Here is an 8,972-nt window from a genome sequence, read left to right on the forward strand (position 1 = left end):
GACAATTCTTCTGATATGATTCGAAAGAATTTAATTTGATTCCCAAAATCTCGTTTACCTATACCTTCAATCATACCTATGTGAGAAAAGTGCCTATTTCCTTCCTAAAGGAAAGTGAAAAGAGAAAATTCTCCAAAGATAATGAAAACAATCCACGTAAATAGTTTCCTTATAAAACAATGTCATCAGGTATTTAGGTTTTTGTAGATATATTTCAATAAATTAAGGTAGATAATCATGATAGGGTAATAACAAAATAATATTAATAGATCAATACAGATGTCTCAACCTGTGGTTTAGTCAGTCCCAAATTAAGGTAGATAATCATGATAGGGTAATAACAAAATAATATTAATAGATCAATACAGATGTCTCAACCTGTGGTTTAGTCAGTCCCAAGGCGGGAATCGAACCCACCAGGTAGTGGTCTAGTAATCCTTCAGACGACCACAGATATTTCAGGTTGTACTGGGTATTAAAAAAGTTGAGATCGCTATGGATGTTCGGTCCGCTGCCTTTAGCCTTAGGAGTCCCGCGTCTTTAGTTCTCCTTTATAGGTTTCTGTCTCAAAATTACGAGGGAAAAAAGTAAAAAATAGCTAAAGGTCTCTATAAATTTACCTTTTTCAGCCATCATTTTCAAATTTTCAGCTTTCCAATAGAACATACCTTTCGGGGGGTAAGGTATCCTTATTTAACGTTTTATGGAAGATTTACAACAAAAAATATAGACCTATATCATAGGAGTAACTAAATGATAACATTAGGTTTACTCAAAACATTCAAATTATAACAACTAGAAAATAGGTAAACTAAACAATGAACTTAATTCTTTGGGATAGATAATTTGGACAGATTTAGCGATATTATTTTTAATTCTAGGATAATCAGATTTATCCATATATAAATATAGGAAATAGTGGAGCTCGGAAAAAACGTACTTATGGTACGTATTCCTTGTCTTTAATGTCCTCCACTCACGCTCGTCAGACTGTCAGAACGTGTGGCAGAAAAAGCTTCAGACCGCGGTCTCTCAGATGGTCTGACAGATTCGATCTTTTTTTTTCGCCACACATTTACCGACTGTCTAACCGACCTGGGTCTAGGTCTGTCAGACCGCCTGAGTGAGAGTGGTTGACATAAGGAAAGACAAAAGTTTGAAAATCTATTATGCACCTGAGCCTACTTAGGTATCTACCTTGATATAACTTGGAAGTACATATAGTTCATCCAGATCAATGTGACAGCAATGAGTCATCAACCCAAAATGAAGGAACCAATCAGATTGCAGGAAATCCTTACATTGTTGCAATTCAGGTAAAGGTCTATTTTTGATAAACTCTGTCTTTTAAAATGCAGAGGTAGCTCTAAGTTCAGAGGTTTGATTCCAGAGCAGGTAAGGTGGATATCGCCTTACCTGACTTTGTTTCACTGTCGGAGGAAGCACTGTGCAACATAGCTTCCCCTTATAGAGATTCTCTACCATTGCACATGTGACATGTTTGGCAACAATGCCTATTTTTTTGCTGTCACATTGATCTGGACACACTATAGGTATCCTACTCATACATAAATACAATTTTTTTTTTCATCATCGTATTACTTAAATACAATGATAAAATACGACTGATGCTGATATGTAATTCAAGGTTTTATTTTCCTTCAATTCTCGCTAAATGTGTCCAATAGAGTACAAGATATGAGATTCTTAAATTTTATAGCGGCGCACCATCAGATGGTCTTAGGGGACGTTAACCCATTCAACACCTCAGTGCAGCCACCCTTCAATTTTCGCTAAATGTGTCCAATAGAGTACAAGATATGAGATTCTTAAATTTTATAGTGGCGCACCATCAGATGGTCTTAGGGGACGTTAACCCATTCAACACCTCAGTGCAGCCACTGAAACATCACTTAAGTGTAGAGCACAAGATCTTAAATAATGAACACAACATGCTAATTCATAGAGAGAGGGAGAGATCCAGACAATAAAAGATTCGCTATCATTCAAAATTTTGAACAAAAAATTGCATAACCGTTAATATTTTGTGTGATAAGACTGATAAGAAATGGGAAAGATGCCAAGGTTCAGAGAATGCTGTAAATGTGGTGAAAAAGTGTGACATGTGGTAAAGTGAGGAAGAAAAAAACAAGAACTTCACATTAGTGCCGACTAGCTCAGGATTTGCAAAAGAATGGACGATAGTCGTCGTGGTGAAAAAGTGTGACATGTGGTAAAGTGAGGAAGAAAAAACAAGAACTTCACATTAGTGCCGACTAGCTCAGGATTTGCAAAAGAATTGACGATAGTCGTCTTAAAATGAAGACCGATCATCAATAATGTGCTAAGTGCCAAAAAGTTCAAACTGAGATGATGAGGTTTTTCTTCCTGGTTTATCCACGGGCACATACCACTACCCCCATCTATCGGGATTTTTTTAAATTTTTTTGGAACATTGTGGAGCTTAGCGCGTTTTACAGAGTATGTTCACTGGTACATAGTACGTGAATCCGTACCTTCAAAAAGTTCAAACTGAGATAATGAGGTTTTTCTTCCTGGTTTATCCACGGGCACATACCACTACCCCCATCTATCGGGATTTTTTTTTTTTAATTTTTTTGGGCAAAAAGTTCAAACTGAGATAATGAGGTTTTTCTTCCTGGTTTATCCACGGGCACATACCACTACCCCCATCTATCGGGATTTTTTTTAAATTTTTTTGGAACGTTGTGGAGCTTAGCGCGTTTTACAGAGTATGTTCACTGGTACATAGTACGTGAATCCGTACCTAACTCAAATTTTATATTTTTGGCACTTGGCACATTATTGATGATCGGTCTTCCAATGTTCTTACCTAGTCTCTGCAAATCCTAGATATACATACACAAAATAGCTAATTCTGAGGCTTAGGTGTAGGGGCAAACAGTCCTAAAGGACCGTTTAAGCTTCCACGAATCTAGTCGCCAGAATTTTTCAGTTCCTCATATGGAGGCAGAAAATATTAGCAGTAGGTAATAAGATGAAACGAACTGGGCTTTTGAAAGATTTCGAATAGAAGGTTAGATAAACTAGAAATTTGGCTACAACTTTGGACACTGACTAGTAGGCACTAACGAGTAAAAGCCAGGTGTGATTTGATTGGAGCCAAGAAAATTTATGTATACCTACCTACCTACATATCGGACACTGTCTTTCTGTGACCTTATACGTACATAGGTAAATAGATATTTACATTCGGAAGAATAGGTACATTCAGTCAAAGGTTGATTGCGGACAGAAAAAAGAAGGTTCATCAGTGACGCAAACGGGACTACGTACTTTTTGAAAGAAGTTTGATAGAGCAATTTTTTCTTGGACTTCATGGTAGCCTCTTGACATTGGAAACGGTTTGTGAGGTGCTGTTTGTGGGATTCTTAATTTTCATTGGTCTTATCGTCCCGAAAGCGAAGAGACAAGGAAGACAGGATAGGAGAAAGCCAGCCGTTCCGAGAGCGAACCTTATCTCAAATTCTTTTGATATCAAGAGATTAATTTAGAAATTGAAATCGCTACTGCCAGATTTTCTATCCCTGCAAAAGTATTTGACCATAATATCGTATTCACATGATGAATTTTAGTCTTGTTATGTTTTGCTCAGAATACTCAGCTGTTAAACTGAACGCACAAGAACGTAGGTACGTTTAACGTATGGGTTCCATTCGAAGTTATGAAATAATTCATGTAATTTTCAAAGTAAGTCTAGGAAAAGTCTTGTTTTACTTTCCTTTTTTGAAATTAGGTAGGTACAAAGGTATTCTTTAACCATGATCGAATAAACCACGGGCTAAAAAATTCCCGGAGGGACGGGCCCAGCTTGTTTTTTTCTATAAACCCGAAAAAAGTATGGTTTTGAGGTGATAAGTTGTGTGTTGAAAAAATCAACCATGAAGCTAGTCCAATCCCAAAATGGGAACATCACAGAAAAAAATAAACCCTTTTTTAGGGCTTAATTGAGTGGTCCGGTGCCAGACTTGCCTAACCCTCAGTTTCTTCAAATTGAGATAATGAGACCTAAAGTTGGGCCAAATTTTAAAACCCTGAAGTGAAGTATTCCAGCAACATAGTATTTCATGTCATCAGACATTTGGAAACATAGTTGTCGATGCTGGGAACAGATCTTTTTTTAGTACTTCCTCCTAATGAAGGTAGCTCGAATTTGTGGGTTAGGCAAGTCTGGCACCGGACCACTCATGAAGTATTCCAGCAACATAGTATTTCATGTCATCAGACATTTGGAAACATAGTTGTCGATGCTGGGAACAGATCTTTTTTAGTACTCCCTCCTAATGGAGGTAGCTCGAATTTGTGGGTTAGGCAAGTCTGGCACCGGACCACTTAATTATCGTTGCAGGACTCTCAAAAATGAGCTGTTCCACTCAACCAGTTTTCGAAGTAGGTAGTTATGTATAAATCAGAGTTGTTTAGGTAGGGCTTTTTTTCCATCAGATTTTCTGGTAAACAATCGTATTTCGTAAACAAGCCATTCCATTTTTTATTTCGATGTTTAATTTTCGAAGAAGAATATGTCTAGTGTACCGCAATTTGGCAGCCTTTATTTTGTGTTCACTAGATATTTTCTCGGTTTATTTTCTCATATGTTTAATCTCGTTTGTTTATTAACTTAATGTTTAGCAACAATAATACTAGTTAGTAATCTAGGTAATTGTTTCTTGTTCTGTGTAGTTTAGGTGTGATTTAGAATCACAATACAATCGGTATAGAAAAATCGCTCAAACTTCAATTTCTTGGAAATTCTTCATGAACTCTAACAATAGTTATGTACTAAGTCTAATAATAGTTATGTACTAAATACTAAAACTTTATGTGGGTACCTACTACCTAGAATAATATAGGTACGTAGTGTTGGAAAAGTAGGTATCTATTAAATTATTTATCTGTACGTACTTTATTCCCTAACACAAGCTGGAAGGCTGTAATGAGGGGTTGTATGTTTGGTCTTTCTGCCTCTCTTCTTTTTCCCTTGCCTTAGTACTCCCTCCTAATGGAGGTAGCTCGAATTTGTGGGTTAGGCAAGTCTGGCACCGGACCACTTAATTATCGTTGCAGGACTCTCAGAAAAGAGCTGTTCCACTCAATCAGTTTCCGAAGTAGGTAGTTATGTATAAATCAGAGTTGTTTAGGTAGGGCTTTTTTCCCCCATCAGATTTTCTGGTAAACGGTCGTATTTTGTAAACAAGCCATTCCATTTTTTATTTCGATGTTTAATTTTCGAAGAAGAATATGTCTAGTGTACCGCAATTCGGCAGCCTTTTGTGTTCACTAGACATTTTCTCGGTTTATTTTCTCATATGTTTAATCTCGTTTGTTTATTAACTTAATGTTTAACAACAATAAACAATAATACTAGTTAGTAATCTAGGTAATTGTTTCTTCTTCTGTGTAGTTTAGGAGTGATTTAGAATCACAATCCAATCGTTATAGAAAAATCGCTCAAACTTCAATTTCTTGGAAATTCTTCATGAACTCTAACAATAGTTATGTACTAAATACTAAAACTTTATGTGGGTACCTAGAATAATATAGGTACGTAGTGTTGGAAAAGTAGGTATCTATTAAATTATTTATCTGTACGTACTTTACGCTCTAACACAAGCTGGAAGGCTGTAATGAGAGGTTGTATGTTTGGTCTTTCTCCCTCTCTTCTTTTCCCCTACCTCTCTCCTTTTTCCTTGTTCCTCTCTCTCATTGTTCCACAATTTCTCCTCGCTCTCATTGTTCCACAATTTCTCCTCTCTCTCATTGTTCCACAAAAGGTATAGAAAAATCGCTCAAACTTCAATTTCTTGGAAATTCTTCATGAACTCTAACAATAGTTATGTACTAAGTCTAACAATAGTTATGTACTAAATACTAAATACTAAAACTTCATGTGGGTACCTATAATAATATAGGTACGTCGTGTTGGAAAAGTAGGTATCTATTAAATTATTTATCTGTACGTACTTTACTCTCTAACACAAGCTGGAAGGCTGTAATGAGGGGTTGTATATCTCATTGTTCCACAATTTCTCCTCTCTCTCATTGTTCCACAATTTCTCCTCTCTCTCATTGTTCCACAATTTCTCCTCTCTCTCATTATTCCACAATTTCTCCTCTCTCTCATTGTTCCACAATTTCTCCTCTCTCTCATTGTTCCACAATTTCTCCTCTCTCTCATTGTTCCACAATTTCTCCTCTCTCTCATTGTTCCACAATTTCTCCTCTCTCTTTCTCCCACAATTTCTCCGTTTCTCTTGTCCTAACTTTCTCTGTCCCTTCTTTTTCTCAAAGTGTCCAAAATCTAAACTAACTCCAACCACAGACCACAGTCTTTCATAATTAACAACAATTTCTCCGTTCTTTTGTCCTAACTTTCTCTGTCCCTTCTTTCTCTCCAAGTGTCCAAAATCTAAACTAACTCCAACCACAGACCACAGTCTTTCATAATTAACATCTTTTTTTTTTTTTCTTCTAGGTCTATGACGCATTATACTAATAAAATTGTTGCTTTCTGGTTACCCTCTATAGGGAACTTTTTAGGGTAACACTTTTTAATTATAAAATTGTTACTTTCTGTTACCCTCTATAGGGTGACGCTTTTGACTAATCTAGTATTATCAGTTCTTGTCTCATTTTTATTTTGTTAACTCTCGCAATTGTGATATTTTCTTACACCTCATTTGTAACCTACCTAGCTTTTTTTTATAGGATAAAAATACAGAACTAACATGTAACTTTTTTTATACAAAAGAAAACGAAAAGGAGTTCTTTTTATTTTTGATTAGTTAATGATCGATTTTCAAACCAAACGAAAAATGTGCAGAAAAAACTATTGAAAACTATCGATAGTCAAGCCTCAACTATCGATAGCGTTCGATAGTCAAAATTATCGATAGTCAAACAGCTCAGCGGTTCCGAGAACGAACCTTATCTGTTTGGGATAAAGTTCACCCCGGGCGGGATTCGAACCCACGACCTACGCGCTACTACGATTCAGGAGTCCATTACTCAATAACATTGTTATCGACCATTCGTGTCATACAAGCAAACATAGGTACCTACATATTATGTAGTTACAAAATAATGCCCAATTTTATTGTACGCTTTACTTACTGTGTCAGAGAAAGAGAGAGATAGAAATAAGGAGAGAAAGAATAACATTACACCTTATGCATCCTTTTTGTATGGGACAGAGAAACAAGGAAAGAGAGAAGGATAGACTTTTATTCTGACCCACAAACCAGTAATTGATACAAAAGGAAGAGAGAGAGAGAGAACATCACAATACATGAAAATAATGATAATAATTATGATGATAATGTCACTAATACTACTGATAATGATACTATTTCTTAACATAATGATACTAATAATGATGATTATGATAATAATCATACTATTTCTAAGGATAATAATGATAACAAGCAAAGCCAGCCGTTCCGAGAACGAACATTATCCCATCAGGATAAAATCCGCCCCGGGCAGGAATCGAACCCGCAGCCTAGCGCTTACAAAGCAGATGCACTACCAACTAAGCTAACTAGGCTGGCTGAACTGGGCTTTTAAAAGATTTCGAATAGAAGGTTAGATAAACTAGAAATTTGGCTACAACTTTGGACACTGGCTAGTAGGCACTAACGAGTAAAAGCCAGGTGTGATTTGATTGGAGCCAAGAAAATTTATGTATACCTACCTACATATCGGACACTGTCTTTCTGTGACCTTATACGTACATAGGTAAATAGATATTTACATTCAGAAGAATAGGTACATTCAGTCAAAGGTTTATTGCGGACAGAAAAAAGAAGGTCAGTGACGTAAACGGGGCTAGGTAATTTTTGAAAGAAGTTTGATAGAGGGCACTGTAACTGCTAAGGTCTTATCGTCCCGAAAGAGAGAGAGAGAGAGAGAGAGAGAGAGAGAGAGAGAGAGAGAGAGAGAGGTAGTATAGTTCAGAACATTCAGGAAATAATAAAATAATTTTGTATGAATGCCGGATAACTATTTTAGATATGCAATGTGCCATACATGTTAGTGGAGATGTCTGATTCACGTAGATTATTTCTCTTGGTGGAGACGCCTGCCACGAATTTTAGTCTTATAAGTTATAGGTTTATCTAGCTAACTAGTTGAACTTTATGAATATTTTTTCTCGGATAAAAAAAGTATATACTCCAGTTAGGTAGGTTGATCGATATTCAATTAAAAATGTCAATCTCTGGGGAGTGAAAAACTTTTGAAAGTCAAACTTGCGTCTGGTTTGACCTTCAACAGGAGTGGTTTTTGAGGTTTTGGAAATTGGAAGGTTTAATATTTCACTTTTCAAGGGTGCGTGTTGCTAATCATGTAGGCACCTTTCACAACGTAAAAGTTTGTGTGGTAAATGAAAAAGAGTATAGGCATTGGTTCCTACATTTCCTACATACCTAAATGTGAACTTATTTCATTGAATTGTCAACGGTAAACAATAGATTGTAGAGAATGCCATAGGCATTAACCCCACCCTTGATCAAACTTTATTTTTTTACTTATACCTATCTATGTATATTATGTTACCATCTGTAAATAAAGTTTGATCTAATTGTTTAATAAGTATTCAACCAGAAAAACTGATTTACTTATGAAGGTTGGTGAGTACAATCTTGCGAAAATTGCAGTAGGTATGATCCGATACAGTACATTGGGATGGCTGTAGTTGCCGAAGTTAGTAAAACGCACCCTTAAAGCGTGACTGGGAGTTTACAATTTGGGAAAGACAGGCAATCAAGGTATATAAATATATAAAAAAAGTAAAACATCAGGTTATGGGGGCACAATAATGGTAAATGACGAAATTCAGGGGGACACCTAAAAATACAATGGGGGCTTAACGTTCAAAATTTAAAATTAAATGGGTTGAAAATAAGAGGTACACAGACATCACCTACAGGGTT

At 36.2% G+C, this 8,972-nt stretch overlaps 2 long non-coding RNA genes across 2 annotated transcripts; both read right to left on the reverse strand.

Moving 5' to 3' along the window:
• Positions 1-157: 157 nt before the first annotated feature.
• On the reverse strand, positions 158-447 carry LOC113468404. The gene is made up of 2 exons (XR_003392165.1): positions 379-447; positions 158-289 (listed from the first exon to the last, which is right to left on the reverse strand). It is a non-coding gene; the product is annotated as an uncharacterized LOC113468404 (long non-coding RNA).
• Positions 448-2,385: 1,938 nt separating this feature from the next.
• Positions 2,386-2,839, reverse strand: LOC113468459. Its single transcript, XR_003392203.1, has 2 exons — positions 2,789-2,839; positions 2,386-2,516 (listed from the first exon to the last, which is right to left on the reverse strand). It is a non-coding gene; the product is annotated as an uncharacterized LOC113468459 (long non-coding RNA).
• Positions 2,840-8,972: the final 6,133 nt, after the last annotated feature.

This window comes from Diaphorina citri, unplaced genomic scaffold (genome assembly GCF_000475195.1).
Source record: "Diaphorina citri unplaced genomic scaffold, Diaci psyllid genome assembly version 1.1 scaffold34, whole genome shotgun sequence".
Lineage (NCBI taxonomy): Eukaryota > Metazoa > Arthropoda > Insecta > Hemiptera > Psyllidae > Diaphorina > Diaphorina citri.